Source organism: Moschus berezovskii, chromosome 24, assembly GCF_049115385.1.
Source record: "Moschus berezovskii isolate FMDL1 chromosome 24, NW_MosBer_1.0, whole genome shotgun sequence".
NCBI lineage: Eukaryota > Metazoa > Chordata > Mammalia > Artiodactyla > Moschidae > Moschus > Moschus berezovskii.
Window position 1 is genome coordinate 24,070,620 of NC_142483.1, and position 22,275 is coordinate 24,092,894.

The 22,275-nt window shown below is 40.4% G+C and overlaps 1 long non-coding RNA gene across 6 annotated transcripts in view; it reads left to right on the plus strand.

The window, feature by feature from the left end:
- LOC129547992 (uncharacterized) overlaps positions 1-22,275 on the plus strand; it is a 438,730-nt gene that overhangs the window by 221,826 nt on the left and 194,629 nt on the right. The window contains exon 3 of one of the 6 annotated variants that reach the window (XR_008684186.2): positions 11,403-14,775. The exons of the other annotated variants lie outside the window; for them this stretch is intronic. This is a non-coding gene — a long non-coding RNA (uncharacterized LOC129547992). Of the gene's footprint in view, positions 1-11,402; positions 14,776-22,275 lie in introns of those variants that run through there. 6 annotated transcript variants of the gene reach the window in all.

The window sequence follows — 22,275 nt, forward strand, 5'->3', positions numbered from 1 at the left end:
AGTCGCTCAGTCGTGTCCGACTCTTCGCAACCCCATGAATCACAGCACGCCAGGCCTCCCTGTCCATCACCAACTCCCGGAGTTCACTCAAACTCATGTCCATCGAGTTGGTGATGCCATCCAGCCATCTCATTCTCTGTCGTCCCCGTCTCCTCCCACCCCCAATCCCTCCCAGCATCAGACTCTTTTCCAGTGAGTCAACTCATCCCATGAGCTGGCCAAAGTATTGGAGTTTCAGCTTTCGCATCAGTTCTTCCAATGAACACCCAGGATTGATCTCCTTTAGAATGGACTGGTTGGATCTCCTTGCAGTCCAAGGGACTCTCAAGAGTCTTCTCCAACACCACAGTTCAAAAGCATCAATTCTTCGGCGATCAGCTTTCTTCACAGTCCAACTCTCACATCCATACATGACCACGGGAAAAACCATAGCCTTGACCAGACGGACCTTGGTTGGCAAAGTAATGTCTCTGCTTTTTAATATGCTATCTAGGTTGGTCATAACTTTCCTTCCAAGGAGTAAGCATCTTTTAATTTCTTGGCTGCAGTCAGCATCTGCAGTGATTTTGGAGCCCAAAAATATAAAGTCTGACACTGTTTCCACTGTTTCCCCATCTATTTCCCATGAAGTGATGGGACCAGATGCCATGATCTTTGTTTTCTGAATGTTGAGCTTCAAGCCAAACTTTTCACTCTCCTCTTTCACTTTTATCAAGAGGCCTTTGAGTTCCTCTTCACTTTCTGCCATAAGGGTGGTGTCATCTGCATATCTGAGGTTATTGATATTTCTCCCGGCAATCTTGATTCCAGCTTGTGCTTCTTCCAGCCCAGCATTCCTCATGATGTACTCTGCATATAAGTTAAATAAGTAAGGTGACAATGTACAACCTTGACATACTCATTTTCTTATTTGGAACCAGTCTGTTGTTCCATGTCCAGTTCTAACTGTTGCTTCCTGACCTGCATACAGGTTTCTCAAGAGGCAGGTCAGGTGGTCTGGGATTCCCATCTCTTTCAGAATGTTCCACAGTTTATTGTGATCCACACAGTCAAAGGCTTTGGCATAGTCAATGAAGCAGAAATAGATGTTTTTCTGGAACTCTCTTGCTTTCTCCATGATCCAGCGGATGTTGGCAATTTGATCTCTGGTGCCTCTGCCTTTTCTAAAACCTGCTTGAACATCTGGAAGTTCACGGTTCACATATTGCTGAAGCCTGGCTTGGAGAATTTTGAGCATGGCTTTACTAGCGTGTGAGATGAGTGCAATTGTGCGGTAGTTTGAGCATTCTTTGGTATTGCCTTTCTTTGGGATTGGAATGAAGACTGACCTTTTCCAGTCCTGTGGCCACTGCTGAGTTTTCCAAATTTGCTGGCATATTGAGTGCAGCCCTTTCACAGCATCATCTTTCAGGATTTGAAATAGCTCAATTGGAATTCCATCACCTCCACTAGCTTTGTTCGTAGTGATGCTCTCTAAGGCCCACTTGACTTCACATTCCAAGATGTCTGGTTCCAGGTGAGTGATCAAGCCATTGTGATTATCTTCGTCGTGAAGATCTTTTTTGTACAGTTCTTCTGTGTATTCTTGCCACCTCTTCTTAATATCTTCTGCTTCCGTTAGGTCCATACCACTTCTGTCCTTTATGGAGCCCATCTTTGCATGAAATGTTCCCTTGATAGCTCTAATCTGCCTACCACCGTGCATTTCTTATGTGCTGATATCTCCTTTCTATAGACTATCTCTTAGAGGTTGTCATTTCTGCAAAGCATGTCCTGGGGACACTAGAAGGAGAAATAAAACAAGGACAAAAAGTATCTAAACCATGTTCTGGCTCTTGGTTTCTCCCTCTGTTGAATCTTTTCCCTAACCCACTTACAGGAAAAGATTCTGTTCACATAATTTGTTCACCCAGAGATTGGCTGAAGTATATGATGAAGATTGGGTGAAGTAGAAATATTGGTCATTACCCTTGTATGACTTGTGAGTAGACAGGGAGACCCTTCCCCCGCCTCCCCATTCTCAGAAGAAGCTACTTGATCCTTGGGGCATATCACTCCCAAAGCAGGAAAAACTGCCCTGAGTGGGCAAGAAGTTGTTAGTCTTTCAATAAATAAAGCACAGATGCACACCGAGTATGTAAATAGATACACAGTATATTTGTGGTATTAAAGTTTTTGGGGGGAATGATTAGGGAGAAAATGCCTTCAAAAGCTTCTTTCAGTTCAGTTCAGTTCAGTCACTCAGTCGTGTCCGACTCTCCGCGACCCCATGAATCACAGCACGCCAGGCCTCCCTGTCCATCACCAACTCCCAGAGTTCACTCAAACTCATGTCCACAGAGTCGGTGATGCCATCCAGCCATCTAATTCTCGGTTGTCCCCTTGTCCTCCCGCCCCCAACCCTTCCCAGCATCAGAGTCTTTTCCAGTGAGTCAATTCGTCGCATGAGGTGGCCAAAGTATTGCAGTTTCAGCTTTAGCATCAGTCCTTCCAATGAACACCCAGGATCGATCTCCCTTAGAATGGACTGGTTGGATCTCCTTGCGGTACAAGGGACTCTCAAGAGTCCTCTCCAACACCACAGTTCAAAAGCATCAATTCTTCGGCGATTAGCTTTCTTCACAGTCCAACTCTCACATCCATACATGACCACGGGGAAAACCATAGCCTTGACTAGACAGACCTTTGTTGGCAAAGTAATGTCTCTGCTTTTTCTTTAGGAGAGTGATAATGAGAAAAGTTTGAGAAAAGCCTGATGCAGTACAGGCTAGTAAAAAGAGTTCTAAGACGAGGAACGCTTCAGAGAGGGAGGGTCTGGGATGCAGATTTAGCTGGGGGTGGAGAAAAGGAGATGAAATTTGGAATGTGGCAGACTGTGAATGAATTTTCCCATGTACATATTAGGCTTTGGTTTTACTCCTTGATCTGATTTTAACTAATTGCTAACTTCCAGGGATTCCTCACAGTTTATGATCCACTGAGAGTTCTTTTCCGGTTTTGGAGCAAGACTTTGTACAAATTCATTTTAAACATGTTTTCTAACATTTCTGGGAGACTTGCATTTGGTGGGAAAGGTAGTGACAAGTGTTGAGTTTACCATCTAGACACAGAAACTCTTCATTATAGAGGGAGAAAAGATTGGCTCCACTTTCCCTTTTTTCCCTCCTTCCCCCCATTCCATCTGTTGGATGGAGATAAAGCCTGTGAGTTGAAGGCAGGAAATGGACTAGAAAATAGGCAGGAGGGTGTGTAACTGAGGAACATCGAGTGCAGTTCAAGAAAACTGGTCTGATCAGTCACCATATGAGGGTCTGGCGCTGATGATGCTCCTAATGTATCCAGATTTCTGTTTTCTCCTCTGTAAAACGAAGGGTTTGTATAAAATGATCCTTACGTTTGGCTTCAGCTTTAACGTGATATGTTCCCGTGAGATACCATCTCCGTTTTCACAGTAATTCCCGAAAGCACAGCTGTTAGAGTTGTGCATCTTTGGGTCACAGTTGTGATTCTCCTGCTGCAATTTGAATACTCAGGGAGATCAGTCAAGGCTAAGCTGTTAACCTATAATTGTCACCTTCACGTGAACTCTCTATCACTGCAGTGAAAGCAAAAAAAGAGCCCGATTCTGTGGAGTCTTAATGGATTCACTATAGGAGCCAGGTTTCAAGTCCTGTGGGCCCTCCAGGACTTGAACGATACTCACAACCTATTTAGACAAAATCACAATCTTGAGCCACGTGAAGTGCCCATTTTTGTAGGTCAAAAATGGGTGAATATTGGCAAATGTATATAGTTCAACTTAGAATTAAACCAGCAGATCACTCCATTTTAATGAAAAGCAAGCTTTTTTTTGTTAACTAAACTTTTTATCTATCGTATGATACATTAAATAGTTGTCACTGATTTTTATCCCCATCTTCCTTTGTTTTGCCATTTTTCCTATGTCTTTTTGTCATCAGTTAACTCCAGTTATCACCTGAATTTGAAGGTGAGAACAAAAGGATAAGTGTCTACTTATACTGAGCTGGCTTGGAAAGCAAAAAAGATAAAGTTATTTTTCTGGTTCTAAGGAGAAATTGTCCCCTAATAGATGTGGCCAACCAGCTTGCATTTTTAAAAGATGCTGCTTCATGTAAGCCATGTATCTGCTGTAGAGTTTGCAACAATTCCTAGTGGAATTGGCCCAAGAAAACAAGAGAAAAGGCCCAGAGGCAGGAATAGAAAGATGGAAGTTACCCAGCCTCATTCCATGTTAGCCTGGTTTTTCTAGGTCTCTGGCAGTCTGAGTGAACAATCTAGGTCCACTTTCTACACTAAAAAAACAAAAATGAACTAGATAGGCTGAGGCCGGGGGTTAAAAGGAGAGAGAGGTGGAGAATGGAGAAAGAGAAGAATTAAGTGCATCAGAAGGGGATGGGAAGAATGAAAACCACTGGGAATGCCAGAAGAATTTGGAGGATAAGAGGAGGTGGAAGAAGAATTAAGAAGGAAAGGGAGGAGAAACACTGAAGAGAATTGGGGAAGAAGGGCACTCTTGGTTTCCAACCCATCTTACCTAGATTGGTCACTTAAGAAAAGAGAAGGCTGTTTTAACATAAATATAATCTTGGGGGAAAAAAGAAAAGGGCTGTGGAAGTGACTTATTTGTTTGTTTTTAGTATGACCTTTGTTTTTAGTATGGGTGGGATGGGGGTAGTGAGAGGGAGGTCTAAGGAGGGAGGGGATATATTGCATACATATAGCTGATTCACTTTGATGTACAGCAGAAATCAACACAACACTGTAAAGCAACTATACCCCAATTAACAACAACAACAACAAATCCTGACTTGTTTTTTTCATCATGACTTTCTTTTACACCTCTTTCCAAAAGAACTGAATGGGTCTACGTGAGCAACTTTCTGTAACTGTTTTGAAAGAGAAGATGTACGCTGTTCAAACAAGCTGCTTCTGTTTTGCTCCCAGTGTCAGACTATGGTCTAGTAAAACTGAATCAGAGATGAACAGTTATGCTGTACACCTGAAACTAGCACAATCAACTATACTCCAAGAAAAAATTAAAAAAATAAAAAAGCCTTAAAAGAGGTGGTGAGGGCTTTTTAGATTCCACCTCTCATCCTTCACAACCTCCAATCCCTTTTGGTTTCTGTGTGTTTCTGAGAATTCTGACCTTTCTGGTAATCAGCATGGACTTGCCATATTCTGGGAACAGTTAGAAACGTGGTTTGATGCATGGATTAAGCTGTGCTGATAGACAGTGGAAAAACAGTGGAAACAGTGTCAGACTTTATTTTTTTGGGCTCCAAAATCACTGCAGATGCTGATTGCAGCCATGAAATTAAAAGACGCTTGCTCCTTGGAAGGAAAGTTATGACCAACCTTGATAGTATATTAAAAAGCAGAGACATTACTTTGCCAACCAAGGTCCGTCTAGTCAAGGCAATGGTTTTTCCCGTGGTCATGTATGGATGTGAGAGTTGGACTGTGAAGAAAGCTGATCGCCGAAGAATCAATGCTTTTGAACTGTGGTGTTGGAGAAGACTCTTGAGAGTCCCTTATACTGCAAGGAGATCCAACCAGTCCATTCTAGAGGAGATCAATCCTTGGTGTTCATTGGAAGGACTGATGCTAAAGCTGAAACTGCAATACTTTGGCCACCTCATGCGACGAGTTGACTCACTGGAAAAGACTCTGATGCTGGGAAAGGTTGGGGGCTGGAGGAGAAGGGGACGATGGAGAATGAGATGGCTGGATGGCATCACGGACTCTGTGGACATGAGTTTGAGTGTACTCCGGGAGTTGGTGATGGACAGGGAGGCCTGGCGTGCTGTGATTCATGGGGTCGAGGAGAGTCGGACACGACTGAGCGACTGAACTGAACTGAACTGAACTGATAGACAGTGTGGTCTGTCAGTTATTTCACAAAACAGTCACCTGGAGAAAAGGATCCCCTGAGTAGCTATGTCTTGGTTCCTGATATACTCAAAACTGTCTCGTTTCTGAGCAAAAGCACAGCAAAAAAAAAAAAAAAAAAAAATGGAGCACTCACTGTTATTTTGCAGGCCATTTCCTTATTTACATGTCACCATGCTCAGCAATTCTCAGGACAACACAAATTATTCTGATGGAGCAAATAAACTAATAACACAATTAAAGAAATAATCCCTCTGGGTATTCCTTCTCAAGGTCTTTCTCCCAAGACAACTTTCTTTTCTCCAGAAGCAAAGTCTAAGGCCCAAGATAAGGATGTTATTTGTACACATCCTGGTTCATTGGCAGTATGTATTTTCCGTCTGCCAAAAATGTGAAAAGGAAACATGCTGAATTTAGCTTCCCCACAACTGAATTCAACTGGACATCGAACTTCTAGTAGGGCTTGTAAAAGTTCCACTTTTGTTGGCATATGCAACTAGAGTGAAGAGACAGCTGTAAAAAACATCTTCTCGCCAAAACGTGATTTGGGAAAGGTCATTTTATTACATGATTTATTTATATTGTTTCTCCATGGTACAAAGTGTTCTGGTGCAGACTCAGAGCTGAGAGGAGGAGAAATAGTGAAAGCAGTCCTTAAGCCCACGGGCCAAGGAGATGTTTGGTGTTAATTCTTTAGCTAAAACAGCCTTCAAGGCACTGCAGCTTTTCTGCATCATTCAAATGAAAAAGAAAGTTCTATCATGATAAAATCAGTCTTCTCCCCTATCCTCAGAGGCAGCATCAGTAAGAAACAGGATTAGAAGTAGATCATGCTTTCATAGTCAAGAACAAGTAAGATACTCTTTCTCTTTCAGAACAGAAAATTCAGTTTAATCAAATTTCCTATGGTTTATCTTCTTTACACATTGTGTTGTCATTTTAAAGGACTTAAATGTTCTCTCCTGGATTTCTTTTCCTCAAGAGGCATGTGTTAGTTCCATTCTAAACAGTATTTAATGTGGAAAGTTGGATATCTTTCTGAAAGAAAGCAGATGGGCAGTTTTATCTTCCCTTGACTCTGCCATTGTCATTGTGTCCCAAACAGGCAGGTGGGATTTTTAATAGTAAGTTTATAATGGTAACAAGTAGGTTTACTAGATATATACTTCTTTGACCAGGATTTTATTTAACCTCTCCCAATGTGAAATCCAAGCTAAATGTTTCTGGGTTTTATATTTTTTTGTTGTTGTTTTTTGTTTAATTATTATTGCTCCTTGTTTGTTGCCAGTATGTCTCAGACATTGGGGTCAGGGGTTTGAAAATGAGAACTAAATAGAATTTTGACTCTCGCCTTTGCAATGCATCTAGGGTTGTGACTTGGTTAAGTTTATTGTTTCACTGACTGAAAAGTAGTTTAAAGAAAAGAAGCAAAAAGAGCCAGACAGACAGAAAGGTGAAGAGTTTGACTTGGCTTCTCCTCCACCCAATCAGTCCCAGGCATCTCCTTGTTTTGTTTGTACAAATTTTCATAGAGGTAGCAACTTTCAGTATCCTCTAGCCAGTGGTAAGTTATCTGATAGTGCAGACCTTATCATCCTATCTTCAAAAGTGGCTCATTCAGGAATGCATGCCATGAGGATCTTATTCTCTGATAATATCTGTGTATACGTTTGACTGATTTGCCTCTTAGATGATGAATTCTGATGTCTCTGTGGAATTCCATTTCAGAGAAATTTAAAAATTAAACATCATGAATATTTAGCAAAGCTGCCTGGAAGTTCAGCTCCAAGTGACTTAATCATTTTCTCTACATTTTTACTTAAAGAAATCATTGTTTGGACTGGGAAAGGATTTTTAATGGAAGGGGAAAATGTAAAGTTATATAACAATACCATGTAGAACAAATCCTTGAAATGTTGAATTTTAATGCTTCTCAAAAAAAAAAAGTCACCCTAGCAAGGCCACTTTTAGCGGGCAAGGTTATTTCTTAATGGTATCTCTCTGCTTGGAGGCACATTGCATTAGAGTTCTCAAAGAACACAAGACCGATACAGAATTGATCTATTTTAAATCCATTTTGCTCTTTTTTGCTCTGTGTCAGAAGAGTGTCCCAAATCATAAAAAGTCCCTTTCAAAAGTAGGAAAACTATCCCAGTAGTTGGGATAGAAATAAAAATGTAGGAGAGGAAAAGTTGTTCAGAAAAATTACCCAAAATTTGATAAAAGGCAAAAAGATTACTGTGAGCCCCTTCAAAGTCATACTAATTTTTCTCCAAAGCTTACCTAAAATGTGATAAAAAATGAATACTATAAAAGAGACTCTCAAAGACTAGCAAGAGAATTATTTAGATAATTGAATGTTTGTATACTTTGTGAAACAAGCAAGAAAGTTGAAACTGGGACCAGTATTTGGGGCTGCTGCTGCTGCTGCTAAGTCACCTCAGTCGTGTTCGACTCTGTGTGACCCCATAGACGGAAGCCCACCAGGCTCCCCCATCCCTGGGATTCTCCAGGCAAGAAGGGATTGGCTATTTCATTGACCAAACCACCTTTAAGTTGATCTCTTTGTGGTAATTCAATCACTAGGTCACACTGAATCAAATCCAAAGCTGGGAGGTCTTAAACCAATTTCTTCCCTATGGAGGATAGTGAGAATTTCCACCTATAATCTAAGCAGGACATATTGATTTACTGGAATCCAATTCACCAAAGAAGTTACTAACTAATGAACATATTAAAATAATAACAGATTGCATGTGCTTAACACTTCTTAAGTTTCAGTACCCAACCTTGGAAGAGAAATGTTATGACCCTTATTTTTCCAGTAAGAACATAAATCATTAGAGAGGTCAAACAACTATTTAGTCTGTAACACTCAGAGCAGGGAATAGATGTTGAGACTTTTGTGAGCTGTGAACAAGTTTGTGCAGTTAAGCATGTCTTTTGAGGTGTCTGAGTCATGGTTTGAGTCATGGTTTCATTACTTACTAGTTGAGTAACCTTGAATAAGTCACTGACTTCTCTGAACTTTAGTTTCTTCATCTTTACTAGAGAGAAAACTACCACTAACTCAATGTTGAGAGCATTCAAAGCACTTAGCACAATGCCTGGCTCATAGTAAACACTCAGTAAACCTTGCCTGAATCAAAAAAGAAAAAAAAAAAAAAAGAGAGATGATAATGCAAGTTGATTTCAAAAGATTTGCCCAATGTGTTCAAGGGGATATTTTCAAATAACTGGAACATTCAACTCAGTGTCCAATATTCAAAAAGGTAAATGATGGTGAGAACTCCAGCAGAAAATGACGAGTTCCAGGCATAGTACTGTGTATGATATTAAAGTCAATATGATATGTTAGGTTTACTGGGACTAATAAGGCAGGAAAATGAACATACTCTTCAGAAAGCTTTTGAAAAACAGCAGTGAGACAAAAAATTCATTTCTAGTTAGCCATCAGTTAGCTCAAGAAATCAATGGGTATTCTGGTTTATGTAAGTTATATATGTTTCTATATGCCTTTTTAAGTTCAAGGGGCTTACAGAATTAAAAGGGTAAAAATTCAAGACTGAGAGCAATCAAGTTTCCCTTCCTACCTTTTTTTCCTGGATTCTCTAGTAATTTACAGCAAAGTTACTTGACCTTCCAGTAAAGGTTTCAGTTATTGGGGGGAATAAAAAAATATGGGAAGATTAAAGAACTCAGAGTGACAGAGGTTTCCAGAGCTGGAAAAATGATTCCAATCTCTGAATCTTTGAGCCTTGAATCCCCTCAGATTACTGCAAATCCAGGGCAGTGCACCAAGGTAGTGGCAGGCAATCTTCAGAACAGAGCAACCCAGACATTACTACTTATTAGGTCCTGATGCTGAGAACGCATGAAGGGGGCATTGAAGAAGGTATTAACTCCATCTATGGATTGTTAAAGTCTTTAGGAATTGGCAGTGAGAGTCTATCAACATAAGAGAAGTAAAAATGGCTTGAGAGAGCCAGCAATACACAGCAGTTAATTTTTTTCTAAGATACAATTAACTTATCTGTCCCCTTCTAAGTAAGGTAAACCAGAAACCAGCAAAGGCTTCTCTCTCTCTTTTAATCTCAGTCATTGTATAAATGGCTCTTCCAAAATAAATCAACAAAAAATCACTCTTGAATCACCTTATCATAAAGATAGCATACTTCCTTTTTTAAGGTCACATGAGCCTATTTCCTGTACGAGAGATTGCTCTGGGAATTTCATTGATAATCAATTAAATCCTAGCAACCTATTTACCCCAGAATCCTCTTACCAGAAACCTTTCTCAACCACGATGAATATTACAGTTCAACATTTGAGAACAGTTCATTTTGGGCTGTTTGTGATGGAAAAGGAGGATGAGAATCATTTTCAAGGGCTTTTCTCTTGACATTTATTCCTCAGCTTGGCAGGCGAACACGTCAGCTCTCTTAGACTGCAGCCGCATGGACGTCCCTCCTGACGGCTGTGCCCGGGGACTGCGTGCTCAGTCCTCAGAGGGGTCATGAGTCTCATCTGAGAGCTGGACTGGAGCCATCAGTGGGCAAGAAACAGAGTGTTCCCTTCCTGATTCTCACAGTAAAGAAAGAAAAATAAAGATTAATGGGGGAAGTGTAGGAGGGGCAAGGGTATTGAGAACAATGCCCCCAAACTTAGAAATAAGCCAAAAATTTACCATGGGCTTTTTAAAAGCCATGTTCACTGTTCTACTGAGCCCACCTAAAGGTCGTTTGTTGCTCCAGCGCTGCACTGATCAATTATAATAGCCGCTAGCCATAGACTCTTTCAAGTCAAACCAGAATTAAAATTAAATTCAAAGTTAGTTCTTTGGTCACTCTAACCACATTTCAAATGTTCAGTGGAGACATGAGGCTAGAGGGTACCATATTAGACAGTTCAGATAAAGAATATTTCCATCATGGGAGAAAGTTCTGTTGGACAGCTGTTCTAAGGGACGGTAATACTGCCTTAAAAGTTACTGTTAATTAGAGTTGAGACTCTGTAAAGTTAGATGTCCATTGATAGAAGACAGATAAATTTTAAAACAGCTTTTTTCCTAGAGACGCAAATAACTTTTGTCCAGAATAACAGATAACTGTACAAGTTATGGTTTTATTACAAGAAAATTAATGTTTATTTCTAAATTTGCAATCCTGTTCCAGCATTTTTAATTGACTAAATATATATCATTTTTCTTATATTGTCCCTTAGATCAACTCTGTCATCCTGCTATATATCTTGTTACTGACTTAGAGAAATCATTGACATTTATCCACGATACATTTGAAAGTATTACATTTCTAACTTTTAAATTGTACTCTGACAAGGGGATTGAACAGATGTACTCAGTAAGATTTTTATTTAAACACGGTCTAAACAGCAGTTAGAACTGGACATGGAACAACAGACTGGTTCCGAATAGGAAAAGGAGTACGTCAAGGTTGTATATTGACCCTGCTTATTTAACTTATATGCAGAGTACATCATGAGGAACGCTGGGCTGGAAGAAGCACAAGCTGGAATCAAGATTGCCGAGAGAAATATCAATAACCTCAGATATGCAGATGACACTTATGGCAGAGAGTGAAAAGGAACTAAAAAGCCTCTTGAGGAAAGTGAAAGAGGAGAGTGAAAAGGTTGGCTTGAAGCTCAACATTCAGAAAACAAAGATCATGGCATCTGGTCCCATCACTTCATGGGAAATAGATGGGGAAACAGTGGAAACAGTGTCAGACTTTATTTTTTGGGGCTCCAAAATCACTGCGGATGCTGACTGCAGCCATGAAATTAAAAGACACTTACTCCTTGGAAGGAAAGTTATGACCAACCTAGATAGCATATTAAAAAGCAGAGACATTACTTTGCCAACCAAGGTCCGTCTAGTCAAGGCTATGGTTTTTCCAGTTGTCATGTATGGATGTGAGAGTTGGACTGTGAAGAAAGCCGATCACTGAAGAATTGATGCTTTTGAACTGTGTGTTGGAGAAGACTCTTGAGAGTCCCTTGGACTGCAAGGAGATCCAACCAGTTCATTCTCAAGGAGATCAATCCTGGGTGTTCATTGGAGGGACTGATGCTGAAGCTGAAACTCCAATACTTTGGCCACCTCATGCAACGAGTTGACTCACTGGAAAAGACTCTGATGCTGGGAAAGATTGGGGGCGGGAGGAGAAGGGGAGGACAGTGAGATGGCTGGATGGGATCACCAACTTGATGGACATGAGTTTGAGTGAACTCTGGGAGTTGGTGATGGACAGGGAGGCCAGGCGTGCTGTGATTCATGGGGTCGCAAAGAGTTGGACACTACTGAGCGACTGAACTGAACTGACTGAAGTTTAATATTGGGCACATTGTTCTCTTGGCAAAATTTGTGTGAATGCATCTCAACTTTTCCAACAATGCAGCAGGATAGCAGAGATTAGGCTTAGGACTCCTCTGATGGTACAGTGGATAAGGATCCACCCGCCAACACAGGGGACATGGATTTGATCTCTGGTCGGGGAAAACTCCACATGCCCCGGAGCAACTAAATCTCTGTGCCACAACTACTGAAGCCTGTGTGCCTAGAGCCTGCACTCTGCAACAAGAGAAGCCACCACAGTGAGATGCCTGTATACCACAATGAAGAGTAGCCCCCGCTCTGCAACCAGAGAAAGCCCACATGCAACAACAAAGATCTAGTGCAACCAAAAATAAAATAAATTCTTTTTTTCTTTAAGTGTGACCAGTCAGAATCATTGTGAGTTAAAAAAAAAAACAAAAACAGTCTAGGCTTATAAAATATTGGACAAGGTCCACAGAAGTCACTGCCAAGATAACACACAAGAAGGAAGTAGAAAGAAAACAGAAGTGAAAAGGTTGAGAAAGCTGGAAACTTTCTCCCTTTTACTTTGTCTAATACTATATGGTTGGATTTTTTTATTAATGAGCTCATCAGTTCAGTTCAGTCGCTCAGTCGTGTCCGACTCTTTGCGACCCCATGAACCACAGCACGCCAGGCCTCCCTGTCCATCACCAACTCCCGGAGTTCACTCGAACTCATGTCCATCGAGTCGGTGATGCCATCCAGCCATCTCATTCTCTGTCGTCCCCGTCTCCTCTCACCCCCAATCCCTCCTAGCATCAGAGTCTTTTCCAATGAGTCAACTCGTCGCATGAGGTGGCCAAAGTACTGCAGTTTGAGCTTTAGCATCAGTCCTTCCAATAAGCTCATAGAACTATATAAGTAAAAATAAAACAAGCAGTTGAATACACAGGGACTCAAGTTAATATTTAATATTAAGTCAGCATTCTGCTACATACTAGCTGTGTGATCTAGGGAAAATTACTCAGCTTCTCTGAGCCTCTGTTTCCTCATCTATAAAATGAAAGTAATAACATGTAGATCATAGGGCTGGCATAATGATTAAATTCTGGTACACAGTAAGGACTCCAATAAATGTTAACTGTTTATTGTTGTCAAGCCTGGGATACCTAGGAGCATTTCATACAGTTAATAGTAGAAAATGCATCATTTAAGGCTGGCTCCCATGTGATGTTGAAATTCATGTGAATTCTACATTTTTATCCATGATTCATTTCTTTTTAATTTGAACATAATTTCCTCTCACATTCTTCCAGAAAAGATGTTTCACATTTATCTTGACTTCTTCTTGGTAAGCTCAGCTTTTGATCAGGATTACGTCTGTGACAGATAATGGGCTGTGGGTTCAATTTTCCCAAATACTACTAGGAAAAGCTCTTACACCTAATTTTAGTTGACTATGAGGAATTAAGAGTGTCAGACAAAATACACACCCTCTCACAGAAGCACACATATACCACCAATATCAATACCAATACCACCCGGGCAATGCCTGAACATGACCCAACAACTTATCAGAACTTTCAGTATGGACAATTATTTTTGGTAAAAGAAAGGAGGAAAGAACAAAGATTCAATGTATGACACAGTCACACAACCTCTTTCTATTCCCTGCCCCAAATCCCATCCTAACTTCTTTCTTTTCCTCTTCCTTCTGAGAGAATGCATACATTTGAAGCAATTTACCTGTTAGAATAGAGAGGACCCCAGAGAGGGTCATAAGCAAATTCAGGCACACAGAGTCAATCATAAGAGGTCAAAATCCTGAAGATTCCCAGAGTCTTCCTGGGAGCTTTGAAACCCCTGTTCCCAAATCCCACCCCCAAGAAGACATAACCCAGGTTCCTGACCATAGTGTAGGATGTCATTTGTGTGCCTCTGGATTCCTCAGAGAGGAGTAAAGAGGGAAGGATAGACAGATATGAATCTGTCTTTTGATTCATGACAATCTTTTGATCCCATGACAATTGATGGTAAAGATATTTATAGCAGGTATTAAGTGAAGAGAAGTTTTTGTGAAAATAATCTTACCCACATTTACCCAGTGCCCTTAAGGGATCGTTTAATATTATTTTCATTAATATTCAGAATTAATAAAAGTAATATTTAATATTATTACTTAAAGGATCACTTTCTTTGGACTTAAATAGACTTTGGCCTTAGTGCCTATTAACTGTTTCTGCCTTCTGCAGCCTATTATTTCAAAAATAACTGTCTGTGGAAGCAACGTAGATGTCCATCTGCAGACGAATGGATAAGAAAGCTTTGGTACATATACAGAATGGAGTATTATTCAGCCATTAAAAAGAATACATTTGAATCAGTTCTAATGAGGTGGATGAAACTGGAGCCTATTATACAGAGTGAAGTAAGCCAGAAAGAAAAACACCAATACAGTATACTAAGACATATATATGGAATTTAGAAAGATGCAAATGATAACCCTGTATACGAGACAGCAAAAGAGACACAGATGTATAGAACAGTCTTTGGGACTCTGTGGGAGAGGGTGAGGGTGGGATGATTTAGGAGAATGGCATTGAAACACGTATGTTGTCATATGTGAAATGAATCACTAGTTCAGGGTCGATGCATGTTATAGGATGCTCGGGGCTGGCATGCGGGGATGACCCAGAGGGAGGATAAAGGGAGGAGGGAGGTGGGAGGGGGGTTCAGGAGGGGGAACTTATGTAAACCTGGGGCGAATTCATGTCAATGTATGGCAAAACCAACCAATATAATATTGTAAAATAATTTGCCTCCAATAAAAAATAAATTAATTACCAAAAAAAAACAAAAACAAAAACAACAACAAAAAAATAACTGTCTGGTCTCTACTTCTATAATTCTTCATATATGGTGCTTAGCATAGTATGTGGGAACATGGAAAGCATTTAATAAGTGCTGGATCTCACTGTTATTACTACTGATCCAACACTGAGGTCATTATAAGGAGATCAATTTCTAGCATTTTTTTAGGCTAATTGAATAAAAGCTATCTGTGTAATTTATCAGGACCCTAGCAATAAACAGGATGTACTATCAACCCCAAAGTTGGTGTGGGCTTGATGAAACAAGAAGTGGTGAGGCACCCAGAAACTAGCAAACCTAAGTAATCATGATCATTCCTATGGACTGAATGTTATAATCCCCCCAAATTCCTATGTTGAAACCTGAACCACCCATATGATGGAATGAGGAGGTAACTGCATCATGTGTGTGGAATCCTCATAAATGAGATTAGTGCCTTTCTAAGACTGCAAGGAGATCCAACCAGTCCATTCTAGAGGAGATCAATCCTGGGTGTTCATTGGAAGGACTGATGCTAAAGCTGAAGCTCCAATACTTTGGCCACCTCATGCGACGAGTTGACTCACTGGAAAAGACTCTGATGCTGGGAGGGATTGGGGGCAAGAGGAGAAGGGGATGACAGAGAATGAGATGGCTGGATAGCATCACTGACTCGATGGACATGAGTTTGAGTGAACTCCGGGAGTTGGTGATGGACAGGGAGGCCTGGCGTGCTGTGATTCATGGGGTCGCAAAGAGTCGGACACGACGGAGCGACTGAACTAAACTGAAGAAGAGAAAGTTTCCTTAAAAAACTAAAAATAGACTTGCCATATGATCCAGCAACTTCACTCCTAGGCATATATACAGAGAAAAATCACAATTTGAAGATACATGCACCCCAATGTTCACTGCAGCACTATTTACAATAGCCAAGACATAGAAGCAACCTAAATGTCCATTGGCAGAGGAATGGATAAAGGAGATATGGTACATATTTATAGTGGAATATTACTCAGCCATGAGAAAGAATGAAATAATGTGACTTGCAGCAACATGGATGGACCTAGAGATTATCAAACTGAGTGAAGGAAGTCAGAGAAAGACAAGTAGCATGATATCACCCATTCTAAAGGAGATCAATCCTGGGTGTTCATTGGAAGGACTGATGCTAAAGCTGAAACTCCAATACTTTGGCCACCTCATGCGACGAGTTGACTCACTGGAAAAGACTCTGATGCTGGGAGGGATTGGGGGCGGAAGGAGAAGGGGACGACAGAGAATGAGATGGTCAGATGGCATCACCGACTTGATGGACATGAGTTTGGGTGAACTCTGGGAGTTGGTGATGGACAGGGAGGCCTGGCATGCTGTGATTCATGGGGTTGCAAAGAGTCGGACACGACTGAGCGACTGAACTGACTGACTCGTATATGGAATGTAAAAAATGGTACAAATAAACCTATTTATAAAACAGATATAGGAAATAAAGATGCAGAGTCTATAGAGAGATAAGAGTCACAGAGGAAACAAACCTATGGTTACCAAGGAATAAGGGAGAGAAGGGATGAATTGGGAGATTGAGATTGACATATACACACTACTATATATAGAACAGATAACTAATAAGAACCTATGGTATAGCACAGGGAACTCTACTCAATACTCTGTAATCACTTACACGGAAAGTGAAGTGAAGTCGCTCAGTCGTGTCTGACTCTTTGTGACCCCATGGACTGTAGCCTACCAAGCTCCTCCATCCATGGGACTTTCCAGCAAGACTATTGGAGTGGGTTGCCATTTCCTTCTCCAGAGGATCTTCCCCACCTAGGGATCAAACCTGGCTCTCCCACATTGTAGGCAGACGCTTTACTGTCTGAGCCACCAGGGAAGTCGACTTACATGGGAATAGAATCTTAAAAACGGTGGACATATTTATATGTGTAGCCGATTCACTTGGCTGTACAGCAGAAACCAACAAAACATTGTAAATCAACTCTACTCCCATAAAAATTAATTGGAAAAAAGAAGAGAAAAGGGATCTTGCTTCTCTTTCTGTTGTTGGCCATGTGAAGATACAAGGAGAAGAGAACCATCTGCAAACCAGGAAGTGCTCCTTCACCAGACACCAGTGTGGCCACTGCCTTGATGTATATCTTTCCAGCCTCCAGAAAACAAATGTTTGTTGTTCATGCCATCCAATCTATGGCAATATTTTATGATAGCCCCAAGTTTAGACAGTCATCCCATGAGCTAAAGAGGTAAGAGGTAACCTTAGGCATGGCCAGAGGGGAGCTGACAAAACAGTACAGAAGGAGAGCAGAATTAACCTGACTTCATTCTTTGCTGCCCTCTGATTTTCCTGTCAGTATCATTCTACAGTTAAACCCAGCCTGAAGCTAGCTGGCCAAGGAGCCCCAGATGAAGCCTACTAAGCTGTGCCGCAGAGTTGGGCAAACAATAACTGTGTGGGAATACAGAGAGAATAACTATATTTTAAGAATCTGGTTCTTCAATATATGGTTCATCTGTCTATTCACTCCTGATCTTTAAACTTCACTCTGTATAGGAGACCTCTTCCTGGCCTTCTGTCCCTTGTTCTGGCAACCTCCTTCCTTGGTAAATGCTGCCATTGAAGCAACAACCTAAGCAAGTCAGAGGACACACAGAGACAACTTGTGCTAATTTCAAGGCTCCAGCTCTTTGAACAGCATTAAAGTCTGTTTCTCATAGAAGGCAAATAAGTTAATTTCAAATGTGCTCTGTGAATATCAACAGACCACCCAAATGTTTACTTATTTTAAGCCATCCTCCTAGTAGGTTAAAAGACTCCATTTGCTTTGAGAGAAAGAAGGGGTGGGCATTCATGCATATAAATTGTCTAAATGAAGGGCCAGTTCCATATTAAAGCAACATTAATTATTCATTTAGCAAAGGAGAAAAATTTACCTATGATGGAAAACCCCTAGGGTGACATTCTTCTCTACAAAATTGCTTCTAAGCCAAATAACATCTCAAATACTCTTCTTTTTCAAACTCTCTTTCTGGAAAGAAGAAAAGGAGATGGAAAGAAAAACAACTCAATGCTTTATAGTCACACCATGTCTTTGAGGTTGGGATATGCAAGTTCTCTTGGACCAGAAGGTCAGATCCAGAATTCTGGAGCTAAAGAACTGTGCATGGAAAAATCCCTGGCCTCAACCTCTCTAATAAAGGCCAAACTTTGGAAAAAGTCAGTGGGGTTTGTTCCAGGCCTGGGATTTCAGGACCTGGCAGAAGAGAAGCCCCCAAGGAGGCTGGCTAACACCTGGCTGAGTTTCCAAGTTCCCTTTTCTCTCTCTGTTTCTGGAAGGAGAACAATCATTGTCCAAACTCAACTCTGTCATCCAGGAAGAGAAAAGTCTACTGTTGTTCTGGCTAGAATACTTTAGATTTTCAATAGGAGACTGAAGCCATATTCCTGGGATTGGAGAAAGAAGTGTATCCAAAGACCACATTTTTATTTGCGAGAAAACAAGCACCTTATTCACTTAGTCAGAGCCAAGTCAGGTATCTGGACCTCTCCTGTATTATTGGTCTGAAAAAACCTGGGCTTTCTTTCTCCCTCAAAATACTATGGACTCATAGTAATGGCCTTAAAGAATTTTTAATAAATGGGAAAGTTTGAAAGGTAGCCTAACTTAGGTAGTCTTACATGTGAACATGACTTTGCTGAGGGTACAGGGTTAAAATTTTAGAAGCTTTCTATCTGTACTCACCAAAGGAGACTTGGGGAGACCCACTAACCTAAAGCGATCTTCCCTGTTACTTTCTTGAGTGATCTGATGTTCAGCCTTTAGAAGATTTATTTATTTATTTTGGATGTTTCCACTGTCTTGCTTTCAACAAGACCCATATTCAAGCAAATGGTATAAGAAAAGATGCTTTTGGAGCTGTTAGGATCCTTGACAGTTTTGGGAAAAATAGAATGGAGGAGTAAGGTGTTCCAGTGGCTTGAAAAGAGGGAGTTGAAAGATACTAAACATACTTGCACCTACTTCATAACTTTTCTGAAGGCTCATCAGCACATTACACATTTCTTTTGAAAGAGAAAGGCTTAAGGTTCAGAACATCCCTCTTATTGGCTATGTGGCCTTTGGCAACTCTCTTAAACTTTCTAAGCCTCAGTTTCACCATCCAGAAAATGGGATAATAAAATTTATACTTTATGAAAACTTTGTGAGATTGACATGAGATAATTTAAAGTTACTAACATGGTGCTTAGCATAGAGTAGATATTCAGTATGATGATGATGATCATGTGATTATGACAATTCCACCCACTTTTTGCAAACAGATAAATAAGGAAGGACATTTAAACATGTAAAGAGTAAAGAAAAATAAGGAAGAAGCAGATGGTCGGAACATTTCAATGGCAGCTGGATCACTGTTTCTCTCTTGCACTACTCCTGTCCCTTGCTGGGAAAAGGGAGGCTTTATAAAGAAACTGCCGTTGCTTTCTGCAGAGCTCATCCACTCAGAGGAGAGAGAGAAACAGAGGGGAAACCATAAATAGATGCAGCTGTCTGATTCTTCAGGTCCGTCCCTGGGAGAATATTTACTTAGCTCCAAGGAAACAGTTTTATTTGGCAGATTATGGTTTTACAATTTCTTGCATCTGAATGCTAACATTTCCTCTCCCCAACTAACGTCTTTTTAAACGTGAATAACATAGGCTTGTAGATAAAATTTTCTGGGGCTACTGGTCTGCCTGAAACATAACAAGCCTCATGTAAGCCCAGTCTCACACGACATTGCCTCATGTAGCAATAATAGTCTGGGAAGGAACTGGGAATGGAACAAAACAAAAAGTAGTCAATTGGGGATCAAATTGAGGCATGCGGAATTTAGTCTGATGTTAATCCTAATTTGCCCAGCAACAGGATTTGCAATGGAAGGAAAATGATATACATAGTGGTTAGGTCCTCATGAAGAGGGCTGAAAGCCACTCTACTCTTTTTATGTGCTAGAAACCATTTCCAGGACATACTTTCTTTGTATATTGATCAGATGGCTTGAGTTTTATGGGAGCACTTCTAGCATCTTAAAAAAGGAGAAAAGGAGACCACTTTACTCCTCTCACACCCAAATCATTAGTATTAACATAGCATCTCCTTAACCCTTAAAAGTGTCACAATTTCAGTGATAATATGTGTGACCACCGTGTTTTTAGAGGAGTCATCATCAGAGAGAGTGCTTGAGAAACCGTATGACTCCCTCTATATTTGTTTAGGTAAAGGTTATGTTGCTTTAACAAAGAAACCCCCAAAAGACTTGGTTTAAAAAATACAGAACTTGTTTTCTTTCTCATCTAACAGTTCTGGGATGATTTGTCCAGGCTGGCAGTTTCTTTTCTCCACAGGATCATCCAGAAGCCAAAAAGTTCCTTCCACGTGGCTGTGCTGCCATCTCTTAGGGGGTCTCCATATCTGAATCGACACAGGAAGAGGGAGAATGAAGGAGAGCATACCCGAAGGCAGAGGTCTCAGAACTAAATGTAGCACACATCATTTCTGCTCCCGTTTCTCTTGGCAAGAACCCAATTACACCCATGCCTAGTGTTTTACCCTAAGCTCCTTTGAAAGCAAAGCCTGGGGCAAAAGGTGTTGTGTTCTTTTATTAGGAAGCGCAATGCAGAGGAACAAAAGTGAGGAAAAATGGATCACAGTAAGGAAGAAGTGAAAGCAAATTTGATGGGGCACTACTGAGCTGGTGAACACTTGGTATCAGGTTATCATGGGATTATATTTTGGGGAGGCCATGAGAAGTATTAGAGAATAATTTATTTCTATTTCCTATTGGAAATGTTTGGAGGCATTAAATCCCCTTAAGTTTTAAATTGAGCATCTTTTCTTCCTTCTTTTTTTCCTTCCAATTATCCATCCATCCATTTAACACCGTTCTACAGTGCTCATTCTATGAGTTTGGTTCAGTGAATACAGTTGTACAACCACTGCTACAAAGATAATAGCTCATTGTCTCAAAAGGTTCCATTTTACCCATATGTAGGACTAGCCACCTCTCACTTCAGCCCCTTGTCTTGTTCTGTTGCTGTTTTGGTTTTTGCAGGATGTCATATAAATGGAATTATACTGTATGTGGCCTTTTGATTTTTCACTTAACATGTGTTTTGTCTTTTTTAATTTTCAGTCTATTGCTTGCATTGTTGCTGGTGTTTTGGTGTCATATACATATATTTTTTTACACTGAAGTATAGTTCATTTACAATGTGTTAGTTTCAGGTGTATAGTCCAGTGATTCAGTTATATATGTGTGTGTGTTTGTACATTTTTCTTTTTTTTTTTTTTTTTACTCTTTATTTTTTATTTTATTTTTTTTTTTATTTCTAAAAAAGAATTTTATTAAAAAAGCACAAATGCAAAGAAATGAACAGAGGAAAATTTATGCGTCGAACCTGGACTGGTCACTTATGATAATATACATGCTACAATTCCATTCTCTCCAATCATTCCACCTTCACCCTCTCCCACAGAGTCCCAAAGACTGTTCTAAATGCCTATGTCTCTTTTGCAGTCTCTTATACAGGGTTTAGGTTACCATTTTTCTAAATTCCATATATATGCGTTAATATATGGTATTGATGTTTTTCTTTCTGGCTTACTTCACTCTGTATAGTTGGCTCCAATTTCATCCACCTCATTAAAACTGATTCAAATGCATTCTTTTTGATGGCTGAGAAATACTCCATTGTGTATATGTACCAAAGCTTTCTTATCCATTCATCTGCAGATGGACATCTAGGTTGCTTCCATGTCCTGGCTATTATAAACAGTGCTGCAATGAACATTGGAGTACATGTGTCTCTTTCAATTCTGGTTTCCTCGGTGTGTATGCCCAGGAGTGCGATCGCTGGATCATATGGCAGTTCTATTTCCAGTTTTCTGAGGAATCTCCACACTGTTCTCCATAGTGGCTGTACCAGTTTGCATTCCCACCAACAGTGTAAGAGGGTTCCCTTCTCTCCACACCCTCTCCAGCACTTATTGCATGTAGACTTTTGGATAGCAGCCATTCTGACTGGTGTGAAATGGTATCTCATTGTGGTTTTGATTTGCATTTCTCTGATGATGAGGGATGTTGAGCATTTTTTCATGTGTTTATTAGCCATCTTTATGTCTTCTTTGGAGAAATGTCTG